This window comes from Zalophus californianus, chromosome 17 (genome assembly GCF_009762305.2).
Source record: "Zalophus californianus isolate mZalCal1 chromosome 17, mZalCal1.pri.v2, whole genome shotgun sequence".
In the NCBI taxonomy this organism is placed as follows: Eukaryota; Metazoa; Chordata; class Mammalia; order Carnivora; family Otariidae; genus Zalophus; species Zalophus californianus.
Window position 1 is genome coordinate 45,800,095 of NC_045611.1, and position 17,199 is coordinate 45,817,293.

General features: G+C 50.5%; 1 protein-coding gene across 8 annotated transcripts in view; it reads left to right on the forward strand.

Moving 5' to 3' along the window:
* The window catches only part of SIPA1L3 (signal induced proliferation associated 1 like 3), a 222,849-nt gene that overhangs the window by 105,595 nt on the left and 100,055 nt on the right, over nucleotides 1-17,199 (forward strand). Inside the window, exons 3-4 of one of the 8 annotated variants that reach the window (XM_027618206.2) lie at nucleotides 8,348-8,408; nucleotides 8,504-8,596. The exons of 6 other annotated variants lie outside the window; for them this stretch is intronic. The gene's annotated coding sequence lies outside the window, so the exon portion shown is untranslated. The remainder of the gene's footprint in view (nucleotides 1-8,347; nucleotides 8,409-8,503; nucleotides 8,597-17,199) is intronic. One more of the 8 variants, XM_027618207.2, reaches the window with a different exon arrangement.

Below are 17,199 nucleotides of genomic sequence, written 5' to 3' on the forward strand. Positions count from 1 at the left end.
TTATAAAAGTGTGTAAGGTAAACATTGAGAATCTTGCTCCTCCTTTCCCTGCACACCCCTCCAATCTCACTTCTTGGAGATAACAATCATTGTAAACAGTTGGCAGTGTCACGGCCGTCTTAAGGGTCAATATTAAGGGTGTGGACCCTGCAGCCAAGTGACCTGGGCTTGTGTCTTGGTTCCGGCACTGACTGGCTGTGTGACCTAGTGCATTAGCTCACTGTCGCCTTCATAACAAAGCGTTAACACAGCCTGGCTGGTTTAAGTAACAGAAATTCATTTTCTCCAGTTCTAAGATTTCCAGTCTAAGACCAAGGTGCTAGCAGGGTTGGTTTCCTCTGAGGCCTCCCTCCCTGGCTTGTAGGCATCTGCCCAACTGCACTTGTTCCTCTGTGGGCACATGGGGCCCACTGTCTCTCTGTGTCCTAAGCTCTCCTTATCAGGACACCAGTCAGATCCGATTAGAACACACCCTAATGGTCTCCTTTTAATTTACCTCATTAAAGGCCTTAATCGCCAAACTCAGTCACATTCCAAGGCACTGGGGTTGGGACTTCAACATGTGACTTTGAAATCCTGTGCCTCACTTACCTCCTCTGTAAAATGGGGACGGTAATTGTATCTAGCTCAGTGCGCGTAATGAGCTTCTGATATATAACATGCGTGTAAAGTGCGGTGTTATATTCGTGTATGCACTTCTCTTAATGTTGGAGTCACTGGCTCCACGGATGTGCATGGTTTTAATTTAATAACTGACAAATTGCCTTCAAAGAAGGTTCTGCCAGTTAGTACCCCCACCCACAGGATAAGGACCAGTTTTTTCTTGCCTCTTGGTTTTTGTTTTAATAATGGAAAAATTTCAAACATTTCCAGAGGTAGAAAGAAGAGCATACAGAGCCCTCAGGTACAGGCTTGTCACCGGAGTCTGTCGTTCCTGGCACATGGCCAAGGACGCTTCATCATCCCCCTGCCTTTGGATTATTTTGAAGCAGTTCTCCAACATCGGATCGTTTTGTTCGGGAGCGGTTTAAACACCACTCTCACAATGCGCCTGTGCCTATGGAAGAGAGGAGGCTATTCCCATAAAATAACCCTTGATTCGTGTGGTGCTTTCCACTTTCCAGGTGCATCTTCTCCCTTCGTTCTCAGATGCCCCTAAAAGGCAAGTGAGACAGGTGTATCTGTCAGGAAAACAGCATCTAGGTGTTTCTAGGTATTTTAGGCAGAGGGAATTCAACACAGAGAAGTTGGTTAAATGAGTGATGGAGGAACAGGGGAACCAAACAGGGACAGGGAGGCAGTCCTGAGACTAGACCCAGAGCTGGAGGAACACAACGGGGAGGTGGTATTATTGGAGCCCAGGGCAGTGGGGGTGGAGGGTGAGAGGGAGAAGCACCCCCATTGGCTGAACTTAACCAGGAATCCTGGGAAATGTAGACCCCTGTGATTCAGAGCAGGGCCGGAGGTGGACAGGCAATGGATCAATCAGGGAAGTTGATACCCATTTTATAGATGAGAAAACCAGAGCATCTAAATGGCCTGGTCCGGGGTGCTTTGCTTGGTGATAAGCACCATCCGGGACCCTGGACTCCCTCAGTCTCCCGGGAAACCTGAGGCAGCTCCTCGGGCATTGCCGGCCAGCTGCTGCCTGGGACGGGCCTCCCTTGGGAGGCTCAAGGCCATTTGCCCATGATTACAATTTCTTCCCTTGCTGGAGGGAGCCTCTCCAAGCTCCCCCCACCCTAGGTTCAGATAAGACACTCCCTTTTGTTCCTGTCAGAGGACTGGGTTGTGCCATGACCTGAGGAAAGCCTTCCCGAGGACTCTGTGCCTACAAGCAGAGCTTCACGCTCCTGGAGCTGCTAGCTTTGTGAAGGTGGGGGGAGCCTAGGGGACCACGGGCCGTGCCAGATATGCAGACAAGGGAGTTCAACAACAGTGCGGGAGTGAAATAAAAGGGTAGGCGGTCAGTCCTCAAGAGAGCCCCCCCCCCAGTCAGAGATGATGAGGATTGATAACAGTAACTGGGCCCTTCTCGTAAAGCAGGCCGGTTTCAAGTACTTCACACTTCACGTAGGTTAACCTCCTTAATTCTCACAGTAATCCTGTGAGGTCAGTATGACTAGTAGTCTTAGAGAAGAGAAAGAGAGTTCAGTAACTTGCCCAAGGTCATGCAAGCTAACATTCCTGGTGATCACCTATGCTAGGCTCTGCTCTAGAGCTTTACATAGTAACTCTTTTTTTTTTAAAGATTCTATTCGTTTATTTTTAGAGAGAGAGACAGCATGAACAGGGAGAGGCAGAGAGAAAAATTTGAAGTAGACTCTGCCACTGAGCGTGGAACCTCACACGGGGCTCGATCTCATGATCCTGAGATCATGACCTGAACCCACATCAAGAGTGGGACACTCAACTGACTGAGCCACCCGGACACCCCTACATATTAACTCATTTCATGTTCATGTCAACCCTGTGAGGGCAGTGCTTCTGTTATTTCCATTGTACAGGTGAGGTAACTGAGGCACAGGGAGGTCGAGTGACTGGCCAAGGTCACATGGTGGAACTGCAATTCAGACTTAGACAACCCGCGTTCTGACTCCACGCTCTTAGCTGCCACACCACACCAAGGCAAAGGTGAGAATTGCCATTTGCTTGCAGGCTGCTTTGTTCTGTACTTTTTCAGATTTTGTCTCCTTAAAGGAGAGACAGATCATGGTAGCCATTTGACGGGCAAGGAGACGGCCAGGGTGAAAGAGGCGGAGGGCGGATAGCAGCTAGCACACGTCCCCAGCATCACAGCAGGTCCTGTCTAAGCGCTGCACACACAGGGCTTATCAAAGTTCCCTCCCAAACCCTGTGAGGTAAATATTCACAGAGGGGGGACCTGAAGCTGGGGGAAATGAAGCCGCCTTGTTCAGAGCTGGGAGCTAGGCCGCTGGTATTTGGTACTCAGGTCCTGTGCTGTCAACAACCCTCTGCAGACTTCCAGGGAAGTCGGTTAGGATCATTCACCGGACATTGACTGTGGGTGGAACACTGTGCTGGTGCTGAGACAACAGTGAACAAAACTGGCATCGATACTCATCCTCAGGGCGTTCACATTCAAGTATTTGGATTCAAGCAGGGCTGGCGTTTGGCATTGTTCACCAGCTGCCATCCCTTATCATTGCCTGTTGCCTGTGCCATACTGGTTTCTAAATACTTCGTATCTCAGCCTGGAATATAAGTAATAGATACTCAGCAGTTCTGGGATGCTTCAACAGCTCTACATGTCAGAAGCCCAAGTGTGTGCTTCTGAAATCATTTTTAGCTTCTCCTCATGGTTGCAAGATGGTTGCTGTGGTTCCAGCTGTCACATCCTCTCATAGCCGCAAGGCAGGAAGTGGGGAGCCAGTCAGGACCATGTTTCTGCTCTTTTATCAGGAAGCCCCTCCCTACCCCCCCTTCTAGCAGATTTCTCAGCTCTCAGCTAGAAAAATTAATACCTGGTTTTTTCAGCATCAATATTGGCAGGTAAGCAAAGGAGAATAGGTTTGGAATGTTACAGGGAGGCCAGTGAGAATGTGTGCTCTGGCTTAGGAAGTGAGCTTCGCCTTCCGCTCAGGCCCGGCCCCCGGTTTTTTTCTTCATGCCATGGATATTGGTGCATTTACTCATGCAACAAGGTGGGAGAGCCAAGAGGTTAGAAGCATGGACTCTAGAGTTAGCAGGATTGGAACCCAGCTTTGCCATTTACCAGCAGTGTGACCTTGGGCTTCAGTTTCCTGGTGTATAAAATGGAGATGGTAATAGTACCTCTCAAAGGATTGTCGTGCGGAGCGAATGGGTTAGTATTGCGTAAAGCGCATAGAACAATGCCAGGCGCATTGTAGACCCATATAAATGTCAGGCAGTGTGATCATTCATTCTCCCATTCACCGGATGCCGGTGAGCATCTCTTCTGGGTGCCCGCACCCCCAGGGAGGCAGGAGAGAGGGGTGGTGCCTGCTCCCAGGAGCTCTGGTCTTGCGGAGGGCAGATGCGTGTACGCGCAGCACCCAACAGGGAGGGCCCCAAGGGCTTCCCAGGGGCGGGGGGCAGTACCAGATGGGGTAGGGGGGTCAGGGAAGGCATCACTCAGGAGGCAGCTTGGGATGCGGGCCTCAGGAAGAGAAAGGGTTAATGTGCAAAGTGCTGGGCAGTTACTCCTGGCAGAACCCAAGGCTGAGGCCCAGCCGGGAGGCAGGGATGCCGCGCGTGGTTGGGAATTAGTTGGGAGTCCTGGGGGTTTTGGGCTTGTGAGTTATGGATAGTTTGCACAGAGAAATCATCTTTGAACCCAAGTTTAAAAAAAAAAAAAAGATCATCTAGAGTTGGCAAAACCATTTGGTCATGGGGAAAGGTCTTTGGAAGAGGAGAGCCACAGCCTCCATTTTGGTAATAATGGAATCAATTATTGGGCACTTAATTGGACATCAGGCCCTGTGCTTTATATTTATTCCTCAGTGAGCCCTCCCAGCCTCCTGTGAAGTTAAGGGTGGCATTCCTGTTTTCCAGAAGAGTCACTCAGTCATTGCCCCTTTAGTGTGTGTGTGTTGAGCACCTGCCACCAGCCCAGTGCTGTTCTGTGTGGTGGGGAGTGAGCAGTAGAGAGTCCACATTTTGTGGAGCTCATGCTTCCGGTGTGGGCGATGGACAAGCCAACTCCTAAATGGAGAAGCGAATTGAAGCCAAGCTTTCTCTAAAGCCAGTACTCTTGACTGAGATTTAAGATGCTGCTGTGAAGTGGTTAGGGATACAGGCTCACATCCAGCCTCATCTCTTCCTGGCTCTGTGTAACCTTGGGCTAGTGACCTCCCCTCATAGAGCTTCAGTTTCCTTATATGTAAAATGAGGATCTGGGTAGGACCTCTACCAGTCAAGATTATAGTCTGCTACACGTAACAGGAAGCCAGCAAGCAGTAGCTTAAATAAGGCAACGGTTTTTCTCTGGCACACAGGAAGGGAAGGGAGCATGGGTAGACTGGGGCAGGGCCACCGGCTAGGAGAGTGGGCTCCCCTGACTCCTTGCCCCCGCCATCCTCAGCCTGTGGCTTGCAGCCTCCCATCGCAAGATGGCTACCTCACCTCCAGGTATGGTGTCCACATTCCAGGAAGGAGAAAGGTGGAAGGCGTGTGCTGGCTGAGCTTAGTCCTTTCTACTAGAAAGCAGTAGCTTTACCAGAAGACCTCCCGCCCACCCCCAGCAGACTTCCACTTAACCTCTCACTGATGAGACTGGGACACAGTTAGCCCTAGCTGCGAGGGAACCTGGGAGAGTGAGCTTTTTTTTTTTTTTTGTAAGATTTTATTTATTTATTTGACAGAGAAAGAGGGAACACAAGCAGGGGGAGAGGGAGGGGGAGAAGCAGACTCCCCACTGAGCAGGGAGCCCGACGTGGAGCTCGATCCCAGGACCCTGAGATCATGACCTGAGCTGAAGGCAGACGCTTAACGACTGAGCCACCCAGGCGCCCCGAGGAGCAGGCTGTTTGGATGGGCATCCTGCTGCTGCAAACGAATTCAGACTTCTCTCAAGGAAGGAGGGTGGGCTTGGATTTGAACAACACTGGAGGCTCCGCCGTGCAGCCACGAGTATGAGGCCCTCGGCACCTGGAGCAGCCCCCTGGTGGGGAGCGTGACATAGTCTCCCACTGAGGGCCTGAGTTCTTGTTGTGGAGAAAGGACACCGCCCTGTGTTCCGTCTCCTCATCTGCCCGTCAGGTGTGAGGTGCCTTGCCTTCACGCCTCCTGAGCAGCACCTGTGAGTCTATGAAACCCTGGATGGGAAGGACTGCGAGGTACGTCCCACCCTGTAGGAGGGCTGGGGCTGGCTTTTGTTTGGAAAGTTGTCTGTTTTTCTTAAAGCTGAGCCCAGCCCTGGCAGCTGATGGTCAGGCCAAACATAGTGACCTGAAATGGCTCGTTTATTCGTATCTCCGTCCCGCTCAGGTCCGAGGAGTGTGGGGGTGAGAGCAGGAGTGACAGCCCGCATCTCTGTGACCAGATCTGGCACAGCGCCCTGTACGCACCTGGTATCCAGCTTAGGAGTAAAGGCTGTGGAGCTCCGCTTCATGTGAGGAAATGGCCAGATCCTCTCTAGTCTGTCCCCTTCTCTGTGCCAGCACTGTCCCTGTTCGGGGCCATGCCACTCCTGCCTCCCCTCCCCCGAGATGGCTACCCAGCCTCCTCATGGGACTCCGCTGCTCAGCAGGTTCATTACCTACAGGGCATTCGGGTGGGGTCGCTGCCTCCAAACACGCTGGGGCCTTTGCACGTGCTGCCTCTGTCCCCCTCCGCCTGCCACCACCCCTTTCGTGAAGCCTTCCTTGACCCCCCACTGTGCAGCACCCTGTTCTTCCCTTTATCCTCTCCTCGGCTCGCTTTGTGCTGACACGTGTACTTGGTAAAGGCACTCAATTCATGCGTTGTCTCCCTTCTCCGGCCAAAGGGCAGAGAAGGGTCTTCCTTGTTCCCTGCTTTCTTACATAGCTGTTTCCCAGGAAATAAACGTCTAGTGAATTGGAAATCAGCTACATGAATGGAAACGTCCTGCTTTGTCTCCCTGATTTTGAAAACCCATTCATTTACGGTAATTTGGGAGACTACAGGAAGGTAGAAAGAGCACATTTTCAAAAATCACTGGTAGTCCCAGCACCAAGAACTAACCCCAACTGACATTTTTGAGCATTTTTCTTCAGTCTTTTTTCTATGATTGCATCTGCACATGTATATAAATAAACGTCCTAAGGTTGTACAATGAGACATGCAGTAATTTATTTAGCCATTCTCCTGTTGTCGGACATTGGGTTTGGTTCTCTCTTTTTGCTTTATAACCAATGCCATAAATGTTTTTCTTCATTCCCATTGTTTCTTTGGGATCAATTCCCAGAAGTAGCATTACAGGCTCAGAGGGTAAGAACATTTTTAAAAGCTATTGCCAGATTGCCTCTAAAAAGCTTCCATCAACTGTGGACATTTAAAAAAAAGAAGAAGAAGAAGAAGGAGGTTGTCCTTGGGGCGCCTGGGTGGCTCAGTCGTTAAGCGTCTGCCTTCGGCTCAGGTCATGATCCCAGGGTCCTGGGATTGAGCCCCGCATCGGGCTCCCTGCTCCGCGGGAAGCCTGCTTCTCCCTCTCCCACTGCCCCTGCTTGTGTTCCCTCTCTCACTGTGTCTCTTTCTGTCAAATAAATAAATAAATAAATAAATAAAAGAAAGTTGTCCTAGGAATGAGTGGCTGATTTCCTGGTGTCCTGGGCTCCTGGAGAGCCATTGTTTTAGGCTCCTGAGGGCCCAGTGCCCCCTTCCAGCCCTTCTGCCTTGGTCTTAGTCCCCTGGGCAGGATGTTTGATTAGGGTGTTGTGCAAACAGAGCTGCAGGCTTTTGCCATCTGCCAGCTGGTCCTCAGGCTGACAAGAGGCTTTGCACCTCGTAGTCAAGGGTCAGGACTAGAGTCTTTCTAGAGCTCACTGTGGGATCCCTGCAGGGGCAGAGCTAGGATGCATGCTGGCGTGGCCCCGCAAGCCCCTCTGCCCTGTAAGGCCTCCTCCGGGCAGGTGCGGGTTCTTGCCCCTCTGTCCCCCAGCTGCCATGTGGTGAGCTGTCCCAGAACCGCTGCTGTGAGTGTAGCCCCCGCTCTGGCCGCCTCCCCTGGGGCCAGGAGGAAGTGCCCAGGATGTTTGTGTTTGGCTGGCCAGGTGAAGTGGCTCTGCCGGTTCTGGGAAGTAGAAACCTTTCTTACAGGAGAGAAAGTGAATTTTGAGCCAGGGGAGTGACAGTGACTGGGGTGGCACTGCGTGTGTGTACGAACACACACAGGTCTTCAAGGAGGGGCTTACCTGTTTTTTTAGCCATTTTGTTTATTTGTTTGAGAGAGACCTGGCCGGGGTGGGGGGGGGGGCGCGTTGGGGGGTGGATGGAGAGGCAGAGGGAAAGAATCTCAAACAGACTCTGCACTCAGCATGGAGCCCATGACCCTGAGATCATGACCTGAGCCGAAAGCAAGAGTCAGACGCTTAACCTACTGAGCCACCCAGGCGCCCCGCAAAGAGGGTCTTATCTGTTTTTTTATTACACACGTGATACAAGAGTACAAGTTCATTGTTTAAAATGAACAGATACCATGCAAAAGACTTTAAAAGACTTTAAAACTTTGTTATTGTGAAACATAACACTTGCACCAAGAAGTATGTGAAATGTAAATACACAGTTCGGTGAACAGTGATAAAGCAAGCGCTCATGTAACCCCCACATCAAGAGAGAGAATCTTGCCAGTACCCCAGAACCCTCTATGTACCCCTGCCATCTGAACCCTCTCTTTCTCCACCAGACTTCCGTGGTCACCATTTCTGGCTTTTTGAAGGTTTGTTCACCTAGGAGAGTAACCCTAAGTAAGTAACATGGTTCCATTCTGCCTGTTTTTGAACTTTATATAAATGAAATCATAAATGATACATGTTGTTCCGTGTCTGCCTCTTTTCCTCAGAATCATGTCCGAAAGCTGCATTCTAGTTTTGACGTCAGCACATTTCTGAGACCAAAGCTGATATCCATGGACACACAGACAAGCTTTACAAATGTTCGTATTCGTGCATTTTGTTTGAGGAGTCTTAGAAAAAATATGATGAGTGTGATTATTAAGATTTTAGTAAGTGAGTTGGTTGAAAGGATTATCTTAAGCAAATGTTAGTACAGGTGGTCTGCGATGGTGCCAAAGTGGAGGCGCGTGACTTCGGGAAGTTTTGGAACTTTGCAGTTGAGGATAGGACGATCACACGTGCACGCGCAATGTCACTCCCCTCCCTGGGGTAACCACTTACAGGTAGAGACTGGCCTTCCAGATCTTTGCTCTGCGTCGACCTAGGTGGTTATATGGATATAAAATATGTCGCATGGAGATTTTTTTAATACTAATTTTTTTAATTGTAAGAGAGAGTATGCCATTCTTCTCAACTACTTCTGAATACAATTTTCTTGGGAGTCTCTGAGTTTATTCTCTGATTAAAGCAGCCAATTTCCTTGTAAGATTCCACATCAGGGTGGGGGTGAGACTGGACAAGACCGGTGTAAATCCTTCCTGGATTATGAGAAATTAGGGGCCCGAACAATGCCACACTGTGCCAGTGGTTCTTTTATTCAGCGGACAGTTTGGGATCTGCCTCCTGCATTTTTTTTTTTTTTTTTTTAGAATAATCTTGGCCAATTCCTTAGCCTCTCTCCCTGCAGATGCTGGGAACTTGAAATATGAGAGAGAGTTAGGAGGGACCAGGCAGAGGCTGCCTGGCCTGGGACACATCCTCAGTGGGTTAACATGGGACTGTGACTCAGGGGCCAGAAATAAGCAGAGCTATGTCTGTCTGTCTGTGCACATGTGTGAGAGAGATACACACCCGGAGGGACATGCATAGGTGTGAATAGGGATGTAGAAACATGGGATAGAGATGCAGAGAGATGGGGTCGAGATGGAAATAGGGACAGGGACACAGAAACAGGAGACCAGTTGGCTGGTTGACTGGTGGTTTGGCTGGCTGGCTAGGTGGTTGATAAACTGGATGATTGGTTGGTTAGTTGGTTATCTGGCCAAGTGGCTGATTGGTTCATTTGGTTTTTCTTCTTTCTTTCTTTCTTTCCTTCTTCTTTTTTTTTTTTTTTTTCAATCAGTGGACTCAGCAAAGACTTATGGAGGACTCCCCTGATCTCAGCACTGCTTTGGACCTGGGGAAAGAGTGGTGAACAGTGGCTGTGGGCATTGGGTGTGTGACCACTGCTCCCCACCCCTCCCCCCATGAGGGAGCTGTGAGTGATGCTGTGGAGTGGTTCTCGTTGTTGTTTTTCAAATCCTGAGTAAGGATGTACGCGTGCTTCTTCGGTGCCTTTACCGTGGGGAGTGGTGTCTTAGGGGGTCATCTCGGGCTCCTCTAGCAGTACGACAAGGAGCCCCTGCAGTCTGCTCTGGTCTGTGTTGGGGCCAGGATTTGATCCCAGGATCCCAGCATGAGCCTCATTTCTGTCTTAAATCACCGAGGAATGGAGACCAGGTATTTATTGAGGCCCATCGTGTTCACAGCTCTATCCCAGCTTTTTATTTTTTTTAAATATTTATTTATTTGAGAGAAAGTGAGTGAGAGAGAGCACAAGCAGGGTGAAGAGCAGAGGGAGAAGCAGACACCCCCCCCCCCGCCCGAGCAGGGAGCCCAATGTGGGACTCGATCCCAGGACTCTGGGATCATGACCTGAGCCAAAGGCAGACACTTAACCCACAGAGCCACCCAGGCGCCCTATCCCTGCTTTTTAGAAATGACAGTGGTTCTGGTGGCCATAGAGTCACCCACCTGGTTCCAGTCCTCCCTGTGCCTTTTACCTCACAGGTAGCTTGCCCCTCTGAGTCTCAGTGTTCCCTTCTGTAAACTGGGGAGAACAGTAGGGCCTTCACCCCGGGATGCTGCATGGGCTGAGTAGGGCCAGGTGTAAGGCCAGTGCTTCTCAGTGGGCCTGCCCCACGTGTAGCTTCGGGACCTGGACCGTTGGAACAGGCCTCCAGTCTGGGCTCCTGGTGGCATAAGTGCCAGTTTTTGCTCTTTCTTTTGACAATTTGTCTCTCAAGACCCCGGAGTCAGCCAAAGCCACATCTAGAAGCCCTGTTCCTCCTCTCATTTTCTCTGTGACCTTGGGCAAGCAGTGTCCCCTCTCAGAAGCTCAGTTTCCCCATTTTGAAATGGAGGTGACGAGAACACTGCCACAGTGGACCATCAGGAGCCCAGTTCTGTGGCAAGCGCTCCACTCTGGCTGGGGACTGGTCCTCAGCAGCCACGGGGGTCAGGGGCAGGTATGGTGATTACAGCTGGCAGATGGTGCCCCCCTCCCCTCCCACCATGGGGAGCCTTTCTGTTTCTGTGTCTTCACCCTCCCCAATCCCTCCACAAAGCTCCTCAGGTGAGGAGAAGCAGAGCCAGAGATGCCCCCGGCCGGCCCCCAAGAACAAGCTGGGAAGACCAGGACTTCCACAGATGTTCTTTGACAAGGATTCCCTGGCTGTATTTAATCAGGATTGTCAAATATTGATTTAATCTCCGAGCCCAACAGATGTGATCTTAGCAGGTTTCGGTGGCAGTTAGCTAGGATTAGTTTGCAAGTCAGGCTCCATGCTGACAAGACAGCATCTTCTGAAGGAGGCGTGGCCTGGTCACAGGAGTGAGCCCGTCGGGTGACATACTAAACATTTCGCCACCGCTCCAGCCTGGGGCAGCAACAGCCATGGGAGCGGACCCTGAAGCGTTGCCCCCATGCAGTGATAGTGGGGACTCTCAGGGTTCCAGGCAGCAGCTGTTCATCAAAAAGTTTCAGTATCAAAGTCAATGTCACGGCTACACCAGCGCATGTGGCTTGACCGTGGGCCTGGCTAGAGCCAGGGAGATCCCTCTAGGGCCGGCCGGCCGCTTGGAGCAGTGATTGTGGTGCTGATGATGTCTCCCCAGAAGGGGCGTCCCCGACCACAGATCCCTCATCCAGCCTCCAGCCAGCGCAGCTCAGTCACATCATCCGAGGGCACAAGCTTGGCTGTAGCTCCTGGGTGGGCCTGGCACGTGTGCCCATACTCCAGGAGGCATCCTTTTGTAATTTTGCATTTCAAAGTTTCATTTGAAGTGAGTAGGACTGTGCCCACAATTGGAACAAGATGCTTGCTCCACATGCGCTTCGGGGGAGGTAGCAACACTCTCTTGTCTCACCCACCCGACCCCCCAGGGTCTCAGAAGGGGCATCTCCCTGTGGCCCTGGCTCTGGGCCGCCAGGAAGGAGGGGGGCTGGCCCAGCTTCTCTGGTTCAAAGCAGGCCACCCTGGGCGACCCAGCTCCTGAGCCCAGAGCAGCCAGGGTTCATGCCAAGGCCACATTTGGTTCGGTTTGCTTGAGGTTTCGTTTTTATTATTATATAAGTAAAACGTTAATAGCTAATACTTGTAAATCCCTGCGTGCCGGGGATATTTGAAGTCTCTACAGTCTTTAACTCACAACATCCCTAGGAGTGAAGTACTATTATTATCTCATTTTACAGATGGGAAAACAGAGATGTAGGGAGGTTAAGTGACCTGCCCAAGGTCCAGGTAAATTAAGTGGCTGAGCTGGGCAATTTTTGAACCTGAGTCGTCTTGGCTTCTAAGCCCCAGGCGACTGCTGCCGCATCAGGAAATCTCCAAGATCTGATAATAAGTCAGAAAAGCAGCTATGAAGCCTGTTTATGATTTTTAAATCCATCTCTCTATATAAGCACGTAATTATACAAGCATTTAACCCACATAACTCCAACCATACTGGCTCACAGACTAAAACAAAGAAGGCCAGATTGCTGTTGAAGCATTTAAATACTGCCTCTGTTTCCCTGAGGAGCATGTGGACACAAGATGGGGTGCCCCTTCCTTCCCTCCGTGGGTCTGGGTGTGAGCAGCTTGCCAGGCCACAGAGGAATCTCCACTTGGAAAGATGTGAAGTTTTCGGACTCCTGGGGCCTCACCGATGCCAGGACTGGTGCTCAACTGAGGCAGCTCATCTGTTCTAACTCTGCTTTCTGGATGGTCAGGGCTTTCCAGAGAGGGCGGCTTTCCCTCTGCCCGTGTTTCCTCTCACAGGCTCACTTTCACAACTGAAAACTTAAAGCCCAAGACGCCCCTGCCCTGTGCAGTTGACACAAAGAAAAGTCTGGTAGAAAGTGCAAACCTGTTCACGGGGCTCCTCTCCAGGCTGTGGATTTGGGGCAGGCCTCATAGGGGGCCTAGAGAGGGCCTTGAACTTAAATGTTTGTAAGAATTCAAGCACAGACACGTACAATTTTTTTTAAAAAGGTGTCCTTTTATCTCCATCCCTGGTTTTACTCCTTAGAAGTAACCACTGTTAACAGTTGGGTGGGGTCCTCCTAGGCCCTTTCTTTATAGACATTTACATTCTCTTTCCCTCTTTCCCTCTCTCTCATGAAATCCAACCCCCTTTTGTTGAAGCCAAATTATTTTGTTTTTTTCGTTTGATTCTGCAGTTTTCCTCTCTTTCCCTTCACAAGTGGCACCATGGAATAAAACGAGAAATCCTGGAGTGGGATTGCCTGGGTTCAAATCCCAGTGCCACTGCTCTCCCACTGAGTGACCTTGGGCAAGTTACTCGGCCTCTCTGGACTCAGTTGCATTGGCTTTAAAATGAGGCCGGTGGGGGTGCTTGGGTGGTTCAGTCGTAAAGCGCCTGCCTCTGGCTCAGGATTGAACCCCACATCGGGCTCCCTGCTCAGCGGGGAGCCTGCTTCTCCCTCTCCCACTCCCCCTGCTTGTGTTCCCTCTGTTGCTGTGTCTCTCTCTGTCAAATAAATAAATAAAATCTTAAAAAAAAGTTGAGGCTGGTGATTGCCCCTCCATCACAGGGTTTCATGAGGATGAAGTGAGTTAATGTGTGGAAAGCACTTTAGCCTGGTACACAGTGAGCACGCCTCAGCGTGAGCTATACCCATTCGCTTCGGGCCACGTGGGCCTCTTAGACGCAGGACACATGGTCTTAGCTCTAGCTTGCTGTTATTACCGCTGCATTGCATCCCTGGAGTAGAGACAGTGAGACGCATTTAGTCCATCCTCTACCGATGAGCTCTTTGGCTCTTCCCACCGCTTCCATATTCCACCAGTGTGGCGGTGTGAATGCCCCTGCAGGAGAACCACCATGCACCTGGGTTTCTGTGTGCACTGGTGTGAATATCTGAGGGACAGATTCCTAGAAATGGAATTGCTGGATTAAAATAAAATAGTTGCACACCTGATATTTCAGAGCATAATTACAATTCTTTCTCCCCACTCCCCCAAGGAAGGGAAAGAAGCTCTACTTGATTTACACACTTTGAAGAGAACAGGCTTCTCCGAAACTCAGACCCTGGGGACCCTTGCCAGTTTGAGTGGAATGACTGTAAGATTTCAATTAGAAACATCCATTCTCTGGGTTCTTTGACCTTAAATACTAAAGTGCAAATAAAAATATATATATTTTGTCTTTGTCCCCAGTTGGTGGCCCCAAGAGTTTAAAAACGCTTGGAATTTTCTGAGTGATGTGGTTGATAGGAGCCTCTTTTGTTCTTTAGGATAAGCCCCTTTCAGCAGTACCTGAGTTTATGCTAATGAGGTGATTCTGGGTGGACTCCTGGATAGCTTCAGAATATGGGCTGGTTGCCATGGAAACCAGCCCTGTGATTAGAAGGTTGGAACTTTCAGCCCCACCCCCCTGACCTCAGGAGAGGAGGTGGGGGCTGGACATTGCCGGAGTCGCAATGGCCAGTGATTTAATCAATCATGCCCACATAATGCAGCCTCCATAAAACCCTAAAGGATAGAGTTCAGAGAGGTTCTAGGTTGGTGAGTGCATCCACGTGCTGGGAGGGTGGTGCACCTCAAATTCCATGGGACTCAAGACCCTTCTGGACTTCATCTTGAGTATCACTTCATCTGACTGTTGATTTGTATCTTTTATAGGAAACCAGTAATTGTAGGTAAAGTATCTCAGTTCTGTGAGCAGTTACAGCCAATTACCGAGCCTGAGGAGGGGTTTGTGGGAACCCCAGTTTGTAGCCAAGTCAGACGTGTGGGTAACCTGGGGACCCACCACTTGTGATTAGCATCTGAAGTGGGGAGCAAGTCTGGTGGAACTGAGCCCTCCAACCTGTGTGGCATCTGGACTAACTCCAGGTAGTTAGTGTCGGGATTGAAATAAATTGTGGGACACGCCATCAGTGTCTGCAGAGATCTGGAGAATTGCTTCGTGTGGAAAACCCACACATCTGGTGTCAGAAGCACTGAGAGTAAAAATCAGATCGGAGTAGTACGCAGCCGGGTGGCCATGCTCAGGGCCTTGCACCTCGTGTTTTGGGCTGATGGAGCAGTCTCGGCCTCGGGGCTTCCTAATGAGATGTCCGGAAGTTCCATCCATTTCGTTTCTTCGGGGAACTCTAAAGAGGTCCTGTGTATGCTTGAATTTCCAGTAGAAGGGAGAAAACAGATTCTTTTTTTTTTTTTTAAGATTTTATTTATTTGTCAGAGAGCACAAGCAGGGGGAGCGGCAGAGGGAGAGGGAGAAGCAGGCTCCCAGTGAGCAAGGAGCCCGACGCGGGGCTCAATCCTGGGACCCTGGGATCATGACCCAAGCCAAAGGCAGATGCTTAACCAACTGAGCCACCCAGGCATCCCTAGAAAACAGATCCTTAACCTGAAATCCTGAGAAGAAACATGTTCAGGAAGCTGAAAGTAATACGTGGAGTGTGTGTGTGTGTGTGTGTGTGTGTGTGTGTGTGTGTGTGTGTGTGTGTGTGCACGTTCATACAACAGACACCTATCACATTCTTAAAAATCATTTAGTGCAAAGAAGTCATTCAGTCGAAAGAGCACTAAAACCTTATTCTTTTACTGAACATTGACCAGGCGTGTATAACTCACTCATTTCACAAACGCCAAGCACCTAAAATCCACTCATTTATTCAGTAGGTTTCTCAAGCACCTACTACATTGGTAGGTGAAGCTACAGCCCTGAGCAGGACAGACCACACTCCCCTCTCGTGAACTTACTTCAGGAGAGGGAAGCCGCAGAAATAAGTCAACTGAGACAGAAAACAAGGTAACTTCAAAGGGTGATGAGCAGTTTAAAGGACTAAAACGTTGTAACAGGGTAGGGCTAGGGGCTGCTCTGAGCCATTGCTGACTTTCTCGAGTTTTGTCCTTACGAATTGATCTTTGAAGATATTTACATCATTTGCGTATTCACAGAACACGCTCATTGAGGCTTCCACCTCTCATTTACAGTGTAGTGGCAAAAGTGTGGGCGCCAAACTGACGAAATTTGGGATCCTAGCTGCTCCACCTACCCACCTGCCGTGTGACATGGCCACGTGACCTTTGCCCCGCCTGTCATGTGACATGGCCACGTGACCTTTGCCTCATCTGTAAAACGGGCATGCCAGAAGTCTCTGCTTTATGAGGTTATTAAAGCACACGTTCATACATGCTATGTGTGTGTATTACCATCACCTCTACATTATCACCCCCTACCCTGCCTGTGTGTCAAGAGCACATGTGGTAGACCCTAGTCCCCTGCAGACTTGGAGCTGCTCAAAGCCCAAGGAGGACCAAAGCTACTCAGAGGCTTAAAAATCCGGTGAGCTGGTGGCACCTGGGTGGCTTAGTCGTTAAGCGTCTGCCTTCGGCTCAGGTCATGATCCCAGGGTCCAGGGATTGAGCCCCACATCGGGCTCCCTGCTCCGCGGGAAGCCGGCTTCTCCCTCTCCCACTCCCCCTGCTTGTGTTCCCTCTCTCGCTGCGTCTCTCTCTGTCAAATAAATAAGCAAAATCTTTAAAACAAACAAACAAAAAAAAATCCAGTGAGCTAACTCCTGTAGCACAGGGTGTGTGCAGACCCTTGGGAGCTCAGCAAAGGGAGGAGGGGAGCCATTGTGTATGGGAGGAAGTTAGGAAGGAGACAGGGTAAGCCGGCCGCACTGGCAGGCAGGACAAGGGGTGTGGACAACGCATCCCAGAGCAGCAGTCCGCTGAAATATCTCTTGCTGTGGTCCCTAGTGCCCTTCAGACCAGTAATTGTCATCGTATGTGACCCTCTCAGCAGCCTCCAACAGTGTGGACCCCCTGCTCCTCCCTAGACCACAGCCACTGCCGGGGCCTCGGGGACACCTGCTCTCCTGCCCCCTCTGTGCCGGCCTGCTCTGGCTGAGCAGGCCTTGCATTTGCAGCAAAGCAGGGCTTGATGCCATGCCCTCCTTTCTTTGCTCTCTGCTCCTCTGTCCTCAGCCCCAACCGCATATTAGAATCAGCTGGAGAGCTTTTAAAAGGCTCTCAGGCCTGGTCCCCACCCCAGACCAGCTGATTCAGACTCTCTGGGGGTGGAGTATGAACACCTATATTTTTACAAAGCTCCCCCAGTGCCTCTAATGGACAGTGGGGGAGAGAACTACTGCCTTGGACGAGCCCACAGGGCCTTGTACACTGGCCACTCCCAGCTTTCCTGCCCATGCATGTCAGCCTCGTTCATCAGCAAACCTGGTGCATGGCAGGTGCCCTCTCTTGAGATCAAATGGCACCCCACAACCAGACCTCCCAACCACCTCCCATTGAGAGCAGCCCCTAGCCCTACCCTGTCACAATGTTTTAGTCCTTTAAACTGC